This window comes from Arachis ipaensis, chromosome B4 (genome assembly GCF_059453495.1).
Source record: "Arachis ipaensis isolate K30076 ecotype BB chromosome B4, ASM5945349v1, whole genome shotgun sequence".
Classification (NCBI taxonomy): Eukaryota; Viridiplantae; Streptophyta; class Magnoliopsida; order Fabales; family Fabaceae; genus Arachis; species Arachis ipaensis.
The window spans coordinates 28309960-28326201 of record NC_142439.1 but is presented as its reverse complement, the minus strand read 5'-3'; the positions used below and the strand labels follow the sequence as shown (position 1 = coordinate 28326201).

The window sequence follows — 16242 nt, the reverse complement described above, 5'->3', positions numbered from 1 at the left end:
TAATAGTTTATACTTTGTCCGAGATTTGATGGCCCAAACTGGCATCCAAATCCAGCCTAAAACTTTCTGGCGTAAAACGCCCAAACTGGCACCAGAATTGGAGTTAAATGCCCAAACTAGCACCCAAGCTGGCGTTTAACTCCAGGAATAGCCTATGTACGAAAAAGCTTCAATGCTCAGCCCAAGCACACACCAGGTGGGCCCCGGAAGTGGATTTCTGCACTATCTGCACTTTGTTACTCATTTTTTGTAAACCTAAGTTACTAGTTTAGTATAAATAGCACTTTTTACTATTGTATTCAGAGACTTTATCATCGCTGGACGTTTAGTCCTTAGACATTGGAGGCTGGCCACACGGCCATGCTTAGACCTTTTTCACTTATGTATTTTCTACGGTGGAGTTTTTACACCCTATAGATTAAGGTGTGGAGCTCTGCTGTTCTTCATGAATTAATGCAAGTACTATTGTTTTTCTATTCAATTCACGCCTACTTTTTCTCCAATATATACTCTCGTACTTAATTCAGTTAAGTCAGAATGAAGGGGTGACCCGTGATAATCACCCACTATCTTCGTTACTCGCTTAGCCAAGATCCGCGTGCCTGACAACCACAAGCGGTCTACATGATGTTCAACGTAGTCATTGGATGACAGCTGGAGTATATTCTCTTGGATATCTAATACATGGACCGAGTCCGTCAGATTAGTATCTTCGTGGTATAGGCTAGAATTATTGGCAGCATCCTGGGATCCGGAAAGTCTAAACCTTGTCTGTGGTATTCTGAGTAGGATCCGAGAAGGGATGACTGTGACGAGCTTCAAACCTTGCAAATGTTGGGCACAATGACAGCGTGAAAAAGGATCAATGGATCCTATTCCGACGCTAGCGGGAACCGACAGATGATTAGCCATGCGGTAGCTGTACCTGGTATTTTTCATCCGATACGAGAAATCCGACAGTTGATTAGCCGTGCAGAGACCGTAGAGGACCATTTTCACTGAGAGGATGCTACAGCTTGCCATGGAAGGAAGTAACGCATGGTTGGAAGAAGGCAATAGGAAAGCAGAGGTTCAGAAGCAACAAAGCATCTCCATACGCTTATCTGAAATTTCCACCAGTGAATTACATAAGTAACTTTATTTTATTTTATGTTTTATTTATCCTTTAATTATTAAAACCTCATCACCATTTGAATCCGCCTGACTGAAATTTACAAGGATGACCATAGCTTGCTTCAAGCCGACAATCTCCGTGGGATCGACCCTTACTCACGTAAGGTTTATTACTTGGACGACCCAGTGCACTTGCTGGTTAGTTGTGCGGAGATGTGAAAAGTGTGAATCACAATTTTCCACACCAAGTTTTTGACGCCGTTGCCGGGGATTGTTCGAGTTTGGACAACTGACGGTTCATCTTGTTGCTTAGATTATGTAATTTTATTTTATGTTTAAGCTTTTTAAATTTTATTTTTTATTTTCGAAAAAAATATACAAAAAAATTTGAGTTTTCAAAAAATTCAAAAAAAAATGTGTTCTTCAGAATTTTTAAAAACATATTCTAGAGTTTCATAAGATATGTTGAAGCCTGGCTGGCTGTTTAGCCATGTCTAATCTTTTGGACTGAGGCTTCCACTTCTCATTGACATGCTTGTATGTTTTATGCTAAAGCTTGACTGGCTATTTGGCCATGTCTAATCTTTTGGACCAAAGCTTTCACTTAAAGCTTGGTTGGCCATCTGGCCATGTCTAATTCTTTTGGACCGAAACTTTAGACTAACATTGCATGATTCCTGGAATTCTTATTAAAAATTTTGCATCTCTTTATTTCTTTTTCCAAAATAATTTTTGAAAAATAAAAAAAAATTAATTAATAAAACCATAAAAACAAAAAATTTTGTGTTTTTTATTTGAGTCTTGTGTCAAATTTTAAGTTTGGTGTCAATTGCATGCTTTAATTTTTCTTAAATTTTTGAAAATATATGCATTGTGCTCTTCATTGATCTTCAAGTTGTTCTTGATGATTTTCCTTGTTTGATTTTTAAATTTTCTTGTTTGGTGTCTTTTCTTGTTTTTCATATGCATTTTCGAATTATTAGTGTCTAAAATTTAAAAATTTTTAAGTTTGGTGTCTTGCATATTTTTCTTTTCTTAAAAATTTTCAAAAATATGTTCTTGGTGTTCATCATGATCTTCAAAGTGTTCTTGGTGTTTATCTTGACATTCAAAGTGTTCTAGCATGTATTTTTGTTTTGATTTTAAACTTTTATGTTTTGTGTCATTTTGTATTTTTCTCTCTCCTTATTAAAATTTCAAAAATAAAAAATCATATCTTTCCCTTGTTTTACTCATAAATTTCGAAATTTTGTGTTAATTTAGTCAAAAATTTTAAATTTTAGTTGTTTCTTGTTAATCAAGTCAAAACTTCAAATTAAAAATTCTATTTTTTTCAAATCTTTTTCAAAATCAAATCTTTTTTCATTTTTCTTTCTTGTTTTTCAAAAATTTTAAGAATTAATTTTCAAAATATTTTTTTTATTTTTATTTCATATTTTCGAAATTAATGCTAACAATTAATATTTAGATTCAAAAATTTTCAAGTTGTTACTTGCCTATTAAGAAAGGTTCAATCTTTAAATTCTAGAATCATATCTTTTAGTTTCTTGTTAGTCAAGTAATCAACTTTAATTTCAAAAATCAAATCTTTTTAATTTCCTTTTCAAATCTTTTTCAAAATGAATTTTCAATCATATCTTTTTCAAAATCCTTTTCTAACTTCTTATCTTTTCAAAATTTATTTTCGAATCTTTTTCAATTAACTACTTGACTTTTTGTTTGATTTTAAAAAGTTTTCTATTTCAATCATATCTTTTTCAAAACCACCTAACTACCTTTCTCTCTCTCTAATTTTCGAAAACTACTAACCCCTTTTTCAAAATTCTTTTTAATTAACTAATTGTTTTAAATTCTAATTTTATTTTATTTCTCTTTTTAATTTTCGAATTCTAACTAATAATTAAAATAAAAACAAAAATATTTTTCTTTTCTTCTAAATTAAAATTCGAATACACTCTCTTTCTCATATCTTTCTATTTATTTTATTTATTTACTAACACTTCTCTTCTATTTATAATTCGAACCCTCTCCCCCTCTCTGTGTTCGAATTCTTCTTCTTCTCCCTTCTTCATTCTACTCTTCTATTCTTCTACTCACATAAAGGAATCTCTATACTGTGACATAGAGGATTTCTCTTCTTTTCTGTTCTCTTCTTTTTCATATGAGCAGGAACAATGATAAGAATATTCTTGTTGAAGCTGATCTTGAACCTGAAAGGACTCTAAAGAGGAAGCTAAGAGAAGCTAAAGCACAAAACTCTGGAGATGACCTAACAGAAATTTTCGAAAAAGAAGTAGAGATGGCAGCCGAAAATAACCACAATGGTGGAGATGCAAGGAAGGTGCTTGGTGACTTTACTGCACCAACTTCTAACTTCTATGGAAGAAGCATCTCAATTCCTGCAATTGGAGCAAACAACTTTGAGCTTAAGCCTCAATTAGTTTCTCTAATGCAGCAGAATTGCAAGTTTCATGGATTTTCATTGGAAGATCCTCATCAGTTCTTAGCTGAATTCTTGCAAATTTGTGACGCTGTTAAGACCAATGGGGTTAATTCTGAGGTCTACAGGCTTATGCTTTTCCCCTTTGCTATAAGAGACAGAGCTAGGATATGGTTGGAGTCACAACCTAAAGAAAGCCTAAACTCTTGGAAAAAGTTGGTCAATGCTTTCTTGGCCAAATTCTTTCCACCTCAAAAGTTGAGCAAGCTTAGAGTGGAAGTCTAAACCTTTAGACAGAAGGAAGGTGAATCCCTCTATGAAGCTTGGGAAAGATACAAGCAATTGATCAGAAGGTGTCCTTCTGACATGCTTTCAGAATGGAGCATCCTATGTATATTCTATGATGTTCTGTCTGAATTGTCCAAGATGTCATTGGACCACTCTGCTGGTGGATCTCTTCATCTGAAGAAAACGCCTGCAGATGCCCAGGAACTCATTGAGATGGTTGTAAAATAACCAGTTCATGTACACTTCTGAAAGAAATCCTGTGAATAATGGGATGACTCAGAAGAAAGAAGTTCTTGAGATGGATACTCTGAATGCCATATTGGCTCAGAACAAAATATTGACTCAGCAAGTCAATATGATTTCTCAGAGTCTGACTGAAATGCAAGCTACATCAGGCAATGCTAAAGAAGCCTCCCCTGAAGGAGAAGCTTATGACCCTGAGAATCCTACAATGGAAGAGGTGAATTACATGGGAGAATCCTATGGAAACACCTATAATCCTTCATGGAGGAATCATCCTAATTTCTCATGGAAGGATCACCAGAAGCCTAATGAAGGCTTCAATAATAATAATGGTGGAAGGAACAGGTTTGGCAATAGCAAGCCTTTTCCATCATCTTCTGAACAACAGACAGAGAATTCTAAGCAGAGCCACTCTGACTTAGCAACCATAGTCTCTGATCTATCTAAGACCACTCTCAGTTTCATGACTGAAACAAGGTCCTCCATAAGAAATTTGGAGGCACAAGTGGGTCAACTGAGTAAAAAAGAGTTACTGAAATCCCTCCTAGTACTCTCCCAAGCAATATAGAAGAGAATCCAAAGAGAGAGTGCAAAGCCATAAATACAACCAACATGGCCGAACCTAGGGAGGAAGAAAAGGCAGTGATTTCCAGTGAGGAAGACCTCAATGGACGTCCACTGGCCACTAAAGAGTTCCCCAATGAGGAACCAAAGGAATCTGAGGCTTATATAGAGACCATAGAGATTCTACTGAACTTACTATTACCTTTCATGAGCTCTGATGAGTATTCTTCCTCTGAAGAGGATGAAGATATTATTGAAGAGCAAATTGCTCAGTATCTAGGAGCAATCATGAAGCTGAATGCCAAGTTATTTGGTAATGAGACTTGGGAGGATGAACCTCCATTGCTCATCAATGAACTGAATGCTTTGGGGTAACTAAAGTTACCTCAGAAGAAACCAGATCCCGAAAAGTTCTTAATACCTTGCACCATAGGCACCATGACCTTTAAGAAGGCTCTGTGTGACCTGGGATGAGGAATAAACCTCATGTCACTCTCTGTAATGGAGAAACTAGGGATCTTTGAGGTGCAAGCTGCTAAATTCTCATTAGAATTGAAAGACAAATCAAGGAAATGGGCTTATGGAGTTGTAGAGGATGTCTTAGTGAAGGTTGAAGACCTGTACATCCCTGCTGACTTCATAATCCTAGACACTGGGAAGGATGAGGATGAATCCATTATCCTTGGAAGACCCTTCCTAGCCACAGCAAGAGCTGTGATTGATGTGGACAGAGGAGAGTTGGTCCTTCAATTGAATGGGGACTACCTTGTGTTTAAAGCTCAAGGATCTTCTTCTGTAACCATGGAGAGGAAGCATGAAAAGCTTCTCTCAATACAGAGTCAAACAGAGCCCCTACACTCAACTTCTAAGTTTGGTGTTGGGAGGCCATCATCAAGCTCTGAGTCTCTGTGAAGCTCTCTAAGAGCTCACTGTCAAGCTATTGACATTAAAGAAGTGCTTATTGGGAGGCAACCCAATGTTATTTAATTATATTTATTTATTTTCCATTGTTATTTTATGTTTTCTTTAGGTTGATGATCATGTGAAGTCATAAAAACTACTGGAGAATTAAGACAAAATGAAAAACAGCATAAAAAATAGCACACCCTGGAGGACAGGCTTACGGGCGTTTAACGCCCAGCCTGGCAGCATTCTGGGCGTTTAACGCCAGAAAAGGGTGTCTGGCTGGCGTTAAACGCCAGAAAGGGGCAGCAGACTGGCGTTTAACGCCAGGAAAGGTAGCAGAGCTGGCGTTTAACGCCAGAATTGGCACACAGCGGGTGTTTGAATGCCAGAATGGTGCAGGGAGCAGAATTTCTTGACACCTCAGGATCTGTGGACCCCACAGGATCCCCACCTACCCCACCTCTTCTTCTCTCCTCTTCACACTTTTTCATAACACTCTTCCCCAAATACCCTTGACCAATCCCATCAATAACTCTTCCCCAAATACCCTTCACCTATCAAATCTTACCCTCTTCTCCATAATCTCTTCACCACTCACATCCATCCATCATAAAACCCCACCTACCTCACCATTCAAATTCAAACCATTTCCCTCCCAAACCCTCATAACCGAATTCCCTCTCTCCCCTACCCTATAAATACCCCTCCTCACTACCTTCACTTTCACACATCACAAACAATTCTTTCCCCTTTGGCCGAAACCAACACTACTTCTATCTCCTCCATTTATTCTTCTTCTACTCCTTTCTTTCTTCTTTTGCTCGAGGACGAGCAAACCCTTTAAGTTTGGTGTGGAAAAAACTCTGCTTTTCTATTTTTCTATAACCACTAATGACACCTAAGACCAGAGAAACCTCTAGAAAGAGGAAAGGGAAGGCAATAAAAAGGAACAATTCTCATCATAATTGATAAGGATAACTAGGATAGGACGTCCAGTTTTCATACCTTGCTAAGAGCTTTATTAGTTATTAATTTAATTCTTACAATTTACTTTTCCTTGTTCCTTATTCAAAAACCCCAAAAAAAAGATACAACCTCATAACCAATAATAAATACACCTCCCTGCAATTCCTTGAGAGACGACCTGAGGTTTAAATACTTCGGTTTATTTTTATTAAGTTTGCTTTAGTGACAACCAAAGTTTTTGTACGAAAGGATTCTTTGTTAGTTTAAAAACTATACTTGCAACGAGATATTATTTGTGGATTTCTTTACTAACAAAAGTCCGTTCGTCAAAATCACAGAATTGTCAACCTTGCATTTATTTGCATACAATTGTCGAACATCAAAATCCATCATTCCACCATAATTTTTCCAGAAGCCTTTAACTTCTAGTACCGTGTCAAATTTTATGCCTAATTTTGGTATTTTTTTTCTATAATTGGCCTGAACAAAATAAATAATAAAATTCTAAATATAATTGTTATAAACATACAAAAATAAGAGTACTAAAATAGAGTACAAATATAATTGTTACAAACATACCTAGAAAAAATAATTAATATAGAATTGTGTTGTGCAATTTGAGTTTTTTTCATATTTTGAGAAATCAATTGACAATCTTAAATAATATATTGAGTAAAATATTATTAAATATATTGTGGTGAAATTTAAAATTATTCAATAAAAAAATTACCTTTTCATAGTGGTATCATTGTGATTATCAACTCATTTGTTTCTTCTGATAAATCTACTATCTTAGTTTCAAGAAGCAACACCTTCATATTTGGCTTGTTCGTCTCCATTGGGGACACCATCATCGTAGTGTCCATAGATGGAACTAGCATACTCGTTTTACTTGATAATCCTGCCAACTATGTAATTACTATTTTTTTTTGGTTCAGTATCTATTGTGAACTTCAATGTTTGTTTAGTCCTCTTCGTCATTTTTTTTAACTCTGCGCGTAATCTTTATAAAATGGTGCATTTTTTCTTTTTAGTTTTTTAATAGTCAACGTTTTGATTATCTTTTAATATATTTATTTACTATTTATTTATTTATTTAAGATTATCAGAACCCTTTATATTATCAAAAGTTCATATTGGGTTACTTTTTTTTTTCTAAAGTAAATGAACAACTTGGAGGAGCCAAATCCAATCTATACAAACACAAACTAAAATACAAAAGGAAACATCACCGACGTGAAATTTCTTGGGATTCTTGAGTTTTCTCTAAGATAAAAAATAGAAAGCACGTGATTTGAGTCAAAGAGAGTGGTTTGCTTTCACATCACTCTCAGTCACTCTTTCTATTTTTCATCTTCCTTGGTGAACTCTCCAAGACGCCATCTTCTTCCTCTTTCTCCCCATTTGGAAAGCAATGTCTCGACCGGAGGAGGGTGTTCGACCAAGAGGCGCAAGATGAACGACGATAGACAGGTTCTTCCGATTCTTGAGCACTCACCTTCTGTCATCATCACCAACCCCTACGGTGCTGCCGTTACCGACTTACCAGCGCCGCATTGGGCTTCTTCTTCGGCGTGTCTGAACGAGATTATGAGCACCAGCGTGGCGAAGTAGTTTGGAAGGTTTCTCTCTGTCTCTCTCTCTTTCTCTCTCTTTCTCTCTGTCTCACATCCAAGCCCTAGCTCTTCAACCCCGTTTTTTTCCTTCTAGTTCGTATTTCTCTTTAATATTCACCAATTTCTTCCTTTATTGTTCTGACATCACCAATTGTTATGATCCCCACCCACAGTCCTAACCGTAGCTACTCGAATGCGTCGTCTGAGAGCACAATGATGGGGACGACGCCGGTGGGATTCTGGGGACTCTGAACGAGTGACGCTCTTTGGAACCTCAAGAACCTGGTTGTTACATTCTCCTCCTCCTCTGAGATCTCAACTGGCGCCACCTCATGTACGGATTTTCTCGATTCCTACTTCTGAATTTTTTATCTTTTTTTTCTTATTTAGGGTTTTCAGCTACGTTTTCTTTGGCCAGGCTTTGCGCTGTTTTATTTTATAAAAGTTAACTTATATCAAGGCTAATAATTGTCAATTGCATCCTGATTCCATTGAATGGGTTTCGTTTCTTATGGGAGTTGCTAATTCATTTAGTTCTATTTTGTGTTTGAATCCTGTATTTTGTCAATTTTCTGTTTCTTTAATAAGTTGATGTTGCGCTTTATAAACTGATAGAGCGATAGAATTATAAATGCTCTTTGCAAAACTCATCAAATTTTTTGTGGAAGGTTTTTCATTCAGCATAAAGCTGTTGAGTGATGTTTGTTGTTTTATAATGCTTCGGGTATTTTTGTCTCTTTCATTTGATGAAGATCTTGCATTGTTGCAGTGATTCCGCACAGAAGAAGAATGGTGAGTTATATATGAAGTGCTCTTTCCTTTTTTAGTTTTTGTTAAATTTGCTCTAAAACTTTTGATTTTGTTAATATTTTTATAGAAATATGAATGAAGAATATAATACGGTTCTCATCATATTCTCCTATTGTTTTCTTTAATTTCAACTTCCTCTTTGTAATTTTATTCAATTTCTTGAAATTTCATCATGATTTGGTGCTTCGGGATATGTATTTGGGAGCCATGCGTAGATGACTTTGTGGTTCCCACAATTTCATTCATTTATTGCTAGAAGTCTAGAATCATGTGATTTTGATATGAATGCGGTTTATATGTTGAATTTCATTTATGAATAATGTAGTTCTTTCAAATCATTTGTTCTACTATCTATCTGTTCAAAATCAGTTCTTTTATATATCCTATGTTTTTTCTTGATAATTGTGGTTGGATTGGGATTATTGTTATAAAGTTGTTGGTTTTGCTCATCGTCATGCTGATATCATTAGTATATATGTATTGTGGTGTTTGCGGTATGAGCTTTTTAGTTAATTTAGTTTCTCATTTTATAGTTCATTGGTCAGTTTTGAGTGGTAATTGGATAAATTTAGTTATCTTTTTTTATTCTTGGTAATTTGGATCTAATAGCTGTAATAGGACTTGATTTTTGTCAAAGTGCTAATCAAATTATAGTTAATTCAGTTTCCCATTTTATTATTCATTGGTCAGTTTTGAGTGAAAATTAGACAAATTCGGTGTTCTTTTTTTTTTTCTTAGTAATTTGGATCTAATAGTTATGATGGGAGTTGGTTTTTGTCAAAGTGCTCATCAAATCATAGTTAATTCAGTTTCTTATTTTATAGTTCACTGGTCAATCTTGAGTGGTAATTAGACAAATTTGTGTTCTTTTTTTATGTTCTTGGTAATTTGGATCTAATAGTTGTGATGGGAGTTAGTTTTTGTTAAAGTTCTCATCAAATCATGGTCAATGAAAAAAGAATGTTAAGGAAGTGGAGTTTTTTTTTATTGGACTATTGTACTCAACTCTTAATATGTGTTTATCTTCTTTTTCAGGGTGGAATAAGTTTTCTTTTGTCTTTATAATTGTTTCTCAGTCAGTTCTAGGGAGGTGAGGTTGTATTTTTATTATTATATGCTTCAAATTGTTGAAAATATAATGTGAATTCTATTCTTCTGAAGCTATGATGGGATGTTAGTTTGAATGATGTTATTTGTGATCTCATCTCATTCTTTTATACATGATTCTGATGTCAGTCAATGTTGTTGCTTCCTCATTTTATTTTATCATTTTCAAAGTTATGATGGGATGTTAGTTTTTGAATTTTTCTTCAAAAACAAAAAATGGATTGGATGCGATTAGGTGGGGAAAGTGATTCTCTTCCCTGTTTTTCAGTGTACTCTCACACGAAAAATCAGATTTTGGTGGTTTGGTGGGAGAAATGACATCATCTTCTCTAACAAATAGTACTATCTTCTATTATTCTGTCAAAAAAGTTATTTGGTCAATGAGAGTAGGTATCGTTACTTGTGACTAACTCCCCTATGTCATTTTTCTTTTCTTATTATTACTCCATGATATAAAAGAATGTGAGAAGAAGAGGAATATGAAGATTTGTGTGATTGGCAAGTAAAGGAAAGATGAACGGAAGAGGCAGACAGAGATCTGGTGTGCCCAGGAGCAACACCATCAGAGCACTTCTAATAGAATGAGTTTTTCTAACTTCTTGCTGCTCCCATTCAGGTAAATATTTCTAAGCATTTTTCTATGCTCGAGGTTATTGCCGAAGTCATTGTCTTGGATCTTAATTGTTTAGAATTAGTTTGCTTTTATTAGTTTTGCTATCCATGGTGGAACAATTCTTAATTGCTTAAATTGAGGAATGTTGTTTTGTTTTTCATAATGGTTATGCTGCACTAGCTCATTATTGTTGGGCTTGCAGTTTTGTTGTTTTGCTTTATGAATGACAATATGTTTTGGAGTCATGCACTCATGCTTAGGTGGTAGATATCCATAGATCTACTAAGGATGGAGACATACCAATTTGAATATACATATCTACTTGATATATCATCTTTGTTTGCTCTCTCTCTCTCTCTCTCTCTCTCTCTCTCTCTCTCTCTCTCTCTCTCTCTCTCTCTCTCTCTCTCTCTCTCCAAACCCTACCTTCTCAACCCCGTTTTCCACCTTTTGGATCATGTTTCTCTTCAATCTTTGCCAATTTCTTCCTTCCATTATCATGCCTTATATGCTTATTTTTTTAATTTATTATTTATTGGTGTGGATATAAATTAAATTCTGTTTTTTCTTTTTAATTCAATTTCAATTTATGCTCTTTTAGTCCTTTCAAAAATATGAATGTTGCATTTATTTTAATCCAATGTTGCATTTACTTGGTTTTGTTTTTCAATTCTCAATATATAGGAAAAGGATATAGTACAAAAATGAAGGAAGTTTTGTGAATTTTAATTCGAAAACGTGTGTATTACTATTCTATGTCTCTATTTTTATTTGATGGAGAAAAAAAACAAGTTGTTTCTTGAATTGATAGTGAAGGTTAATTCAAATTGTTTTGCATTGATTTTGAATTTGGCATTGGCATGCATTATAATTGGAACTAAAATTTGAAGCTAAATATTTGTTCGGCCAGTGGTTTTCTCTTCTCATATATCTTTAATTTTTGCCCATATTTTGCTCAATAAACCTGACCTCTATTTTTTAAGAACATTTAAAAGGAGTGTTGGTTTATGCAAGAGAAGAAACTACTCAACTTTCTTAGTTGTTGAAAGTACATATCTCTCTGTTTCTCTCTAAAATCATGTTTCACTTAAGATGAAAGTCTAACTTCTTACAATGTGTTTCATTTTAGAGATAATGGGTTCTAAAATTTTTTTTGAGGGACAACTTATTTAATCTTACTCAATTTTTTTAACTATTTTATTTTTCTCCATAAAAGGGAATGAGGTTAACTTCTTACTATCTCTAAAAGTAAAGCCATGTAGATTAAGGGTCTTACATTCAATTGATTCCAATTCTGTTAAAGGATTTCCTAGGAACCTAAAGATGTTATAAGAAAGGTGAAAAAAATATTATTATTTGGCATGTGTCTTTCTTTATCTGTTGAAAAAAATTTAGCTTGGATTTTAAGGATGAGTAAGCTGATTATGATTATGCCCCAAAGTTCATATGTTAGTGGTTGACATTTTTGACATCTCTATGGTTATTTCTTTGTTTTTGTTTGTGATAGTGGTTCCGATAAAATGTCCGGATCAGGACTCTACTATTTATCAGCTCGCTTTTCATGTTGGACTCAAAGGGCATTATAGTGGGGTATGCTCATTATTTGGTAGAACAATATTTATTGTTTTGAAAGCCAAATATTTTCTTGTGTTTACTTTGTTAAAAATGCACAGAGCAATGAAGAGAAGTATTTTATTCACAATCATTTGGCATTTACTGTCAAGTATCATAGAGATTTGCTAATTGAATCTGCTAGAATTGTGAGCTTTCAGGTGAAGCCATTCAGGTTAGTATTTTTGTGATTTCTCTGCATTATAGATGTATTTCATTTATTTTGTTGTGATATGTATATAATACTCATACTGAGTTTCTGAATATGAATGTTGAAATGTAGTATATGGAGATGAATCATCATGTTTTCTAGGTTTTTTTTTATTTTGTTTCAAATAAATATAAATTTACTATATTTTTAATTGTGATATGTAAGTATATAAAGATGATGAATCATCATCATGATTTTTAGGGATTCTTTGATTTTGTTTCAAAAAATATAAATTTATTATTTTTTTAATTGTGATCTATTAGTATATGAAGATGATGAATCATTATCGTGTTTTGTAGAATTTCTTTGATTTTGTTTTCTTTTGCTTCTTATGTTGAACTATAAGTTTCGTGTTGATTTCGAGACCATTTGCATTGATTTGTGTTAGCTTAGATATTTTTTTCGGTTTGCTACAGATTTTGAGATTTCTACCGTTGTAACAATTTTCTCTTCTGTCTCCTTTTGTAATTTTTGGTGCAGTATACACTAGCAATTGATATATGGAGTATCGATTGCATGTTTATCGAAGTGCTCTTAGGAAAGCCATTTTTTCTGGAAAGAATGTTGTTCACCAGTTGGATCTGATGACAAAACCATCTGTATGACTATATTGCACTATATCTTAGTACAATTCTAAACCAAAGCTTACTGGCTTGCATCAAAATTTGAGTTGGATGCAGGTACGCAATGAGAAAACACAAAGATACCTTATTAGCATGAGGAAAAAGTAGCCTGTGTCATTTGCACGTAAGTTTACTAATGCAGACTCTTTAGCACTATGATTACTAGAGATTGCTAGCTTTTGATCCGAAAGACTGACCTATTGTTGCAAAGGTTTGTGACATTGTGCTTTATTGGTTACGTGTGCATTGAAATGTATTGAAATGTAGATCATGTATAGCAATCTATAATATATAATGATTTTTGGTGTCTTTAGGCATTGGCTGATCTTTACGTCAAGGGACTGGCTAAAGTTGAGAGAGAACCGTCTTAGCTATTGCGAGTTCCCTTTTATCCACCGGAATCAAGGCATGGTTGGCTTCAACAATCCCCAAATCACTCTCTCGAGCTCACATCCTTCTTTTACTCAATGGGTTGAAGGAGAATGAAGCTGCAACAATCCCAAAATGGAGGATTGAGCATTTGAGCGGCAACTTGCAGAATTTTGTGGTCAGTTCAAATTTGAAATTTCTATTTGCCTCCCGCTTGCTCTGTTTTCTCCCAATTTATGCACAATCTTACGGTTCTTATTTGTGTGTTGAGAGCTTTTAGAATTTTTTTCTACAATTAGGTTAACTTTACGGACATAAACCAGTTAAAATGTGTTATTATGAGCAAATTAATAACTTAAAGGTTCTAAAGGTACTTATTTAGATTATTGGATTGTTTATGTTTTAATTTTCTTTCTAGAGTCTTCTCATCATTGTTGATTTAAAAGAAGAAAAAAATCATGCAATAATTAGTTAGGCTTTTCAAATTATGGGTCAAATATATCACCATGTGTTTAAGGTGTTAACTGCTCAATTGTTTCTCATAACTCTTTTAAGTTTATAGCACCTTGAAATTAGTTTTGGACTTTTGATAGAGCAAGTTACTACACATTTTAGTATATATTTTCAGCTATCATATTATCCCTATCTATTTACTAATTGGGTTTAATCCCATTAAACTTTTATCATATTATGTGTTCTTGCTGTTGCAAAATTTTTTAACTCATTTTCCTTAATTTTTTGTTTTTTACCCAATATTTTGTTCTGAAGGAACTATGTGACTGGGTTGGATTTCATAAGCGCAATAAAAAAAGGAGAAAGAAAGCACATAAATAGCAAGATTATGAGAGAATGTTCTATTTGCATCCCAACGAAAAAGAAAATGAAGATTCTATGAACAAGGTATTGAGTGCTTGGGTATTATGTCTGAATTATTTATTTATTTATTTTTAAACGAACTGTATGTTAATTTGTTAACTGAAAGTATATAATAAGAAATTCCATAACTCATCAATAGTAATCATTATTCTATAACTCATAGTAATAGCAAGTATTATTTACCACAAGTTCAAACATTTGTATTACTTTGGCAACTATTTGTTTAGGTTGATCAAATTGACCTCTATGATCATCGTGATGTTGAGTCACATAGTCCTGAAAGGAAAAAAGGGAAAGAGAAAAAGAGAAGATTCTTTGAGAATGTGACTTGTGCTAGTATTGAGAGCTCCTGATTTCTCTTAAGGTCTCTTTTTTGCTATTTTTCAGTCTCCCAAAATAAATTCTTATACGATATGTCACTATTCCAAAATGTTGATTCCTTGATTGTAAGGTGTGAATGTTAATGATCTTTCTTTGAGAGCTTGGAGTGCCTACCTTAATTACAATTCTCAAATTGTAATTTAACGGATTCCCTTGCATGAGACAAATATTATCATTTAGTTCATTCAATTGTATTTTTTTTATCCAACTTAAATAACTGCTACGTTATTATAGTGCTCTATGACTCAAAAATAAAATTACCAAACTCACTTTCACTCTAAATCTATCAAAATTAGGTCAATAAATTACTATAAAATTCAATTGTTGTATGTTATGATTGAAAAGATAAATCGTAGCCTAACTTTAGAATTAATATCTACTGTATTAATCTCTAAAAATAAAAATTAAATTACAACCTTGAATGTATTGAAAGTTATTGTGCTTATAGATTTAGTATTTCTTTTTTAGTTGTTTGTAAACAAATATAATTTCAATTTTGTAAATATAGGTATTGTCATATTAATCTTATTTGGAACATCCTACCATACAGAGTCTTATGCTTAAGTCATAATTCAGAGATGGTTAAGTCATAATTCAGAGATGGCAAGGTATTACGACCTCTAAAACAAAAATTTAGTACGTATAGTAGTATGAATGATTGATTATAGCTAGGAGCCTTTGTAGAAAGAGGGTAAACAAAAACCGTAACTCGAAAGCGCAACACTCCGATCGATAACGTAACGAACAGGGATAAGCTAACGCGAGATTATATATATACAAGGGAGTGTCAAAAACAGGAATATCGACTCAAAATCCGGTTGCGAAGATAATCGGTCCGAGCATAGTAATATATACATATAATAAAATACGGAAACCTCAAAGGAAATCCAAAGGGACACAAAAACAGAGAACCTATTCTCCAAAAATCTCCCATAAGAAGAGTCATCACAGTTTGTATTGTTTAATGGAGATAAAAGTATCTAAACAAGATATATAAACCAAAACAGAGTCCCGAGAACAAAGATCTTCGCTAATCCAGAAATCTCCAGCATGCCTCAACGAGAAGCCTCGCGTCCTGCATCTGAAAACCACAAAATCCGCATGGGTGAGAACCAGAGGTCCCCAACATGGTAACAGCTTCCACATATATAATACATAATAATAGAGGAAAGCCGAAGGCAATCCTAGAACTTCCTCCAGATAATATCAAAGCTTATAAACAAACTAAACCGTAAGTGGCAACTGACTAAAGATCCTTCAGTCTAACTAATACTTCCCTTTCCAATTCCTTGAGACCTCCCAACCACCAGCAGTAGTATAATATAGCAAACACAGTTATATCAGACAAGAGATTTACAATTAGGAACAGATAAAGCATTTACGCAATTAGCAAGTAATATGCAGTCAAATAGGCAATCTCAAACAATTCATGTAGTATGCATATGATGAATGCCTGTCCCTAGTGGCTGATGATATCATCTGTCGGTTATAGAGCCAACCCGACA

General features: G+C 34.1%; 1 long non-coding RNA gene and 1 other non-coding gene across 17 annotated transcripts; one reads left to right on the top strand and one right to left on the bottom strand.

The window, feature by feature from the left end:
• Positions 1-3817: 3817 nt before the first annotated feature.
• On the bottom strand, positions 3818-3925 carry LOC148567025 (small nucleolar RNA R71). Its single transcript, XR_015883008.1, has one exon. It is a non-coding gene; the product is annotated as a small nucleolar RNA R71 (small nucleolar RNA).
• A 3801-nt stretch (positions 3926-7726) lies between these two features.
• Positions 7727-14928, top strand: LOC107639185 (uncharacterized). 16 transcript variants are annotated; one of them, XR_002360876.2, is made up of 9 exons: positions 7728-8142; positions 8310-8470; positions 8906-8928; positions 10322-10392; positions 10513-10669; positions 12174-13235; positions 13426-13658; positions 14249-14380; positions 14584-14928. It is a non-coding gene; the product is annotated as an uncharacterized LOC107639185 (long non-coding RNA). The 16 variants fall into 16 exon arrangements; XR_002360882.2 differs by having other exon boundaries at positions 8889-8928; XR_002360879.2 differs by lacking the exon at positions 10322-10392 and adding an exon at positions 9982-10036 and having other exon boundaries at positions 8889-8928.
• The last annotated feature ends 1314 nt before the right edge of the window (positions 14929-16242 follow it).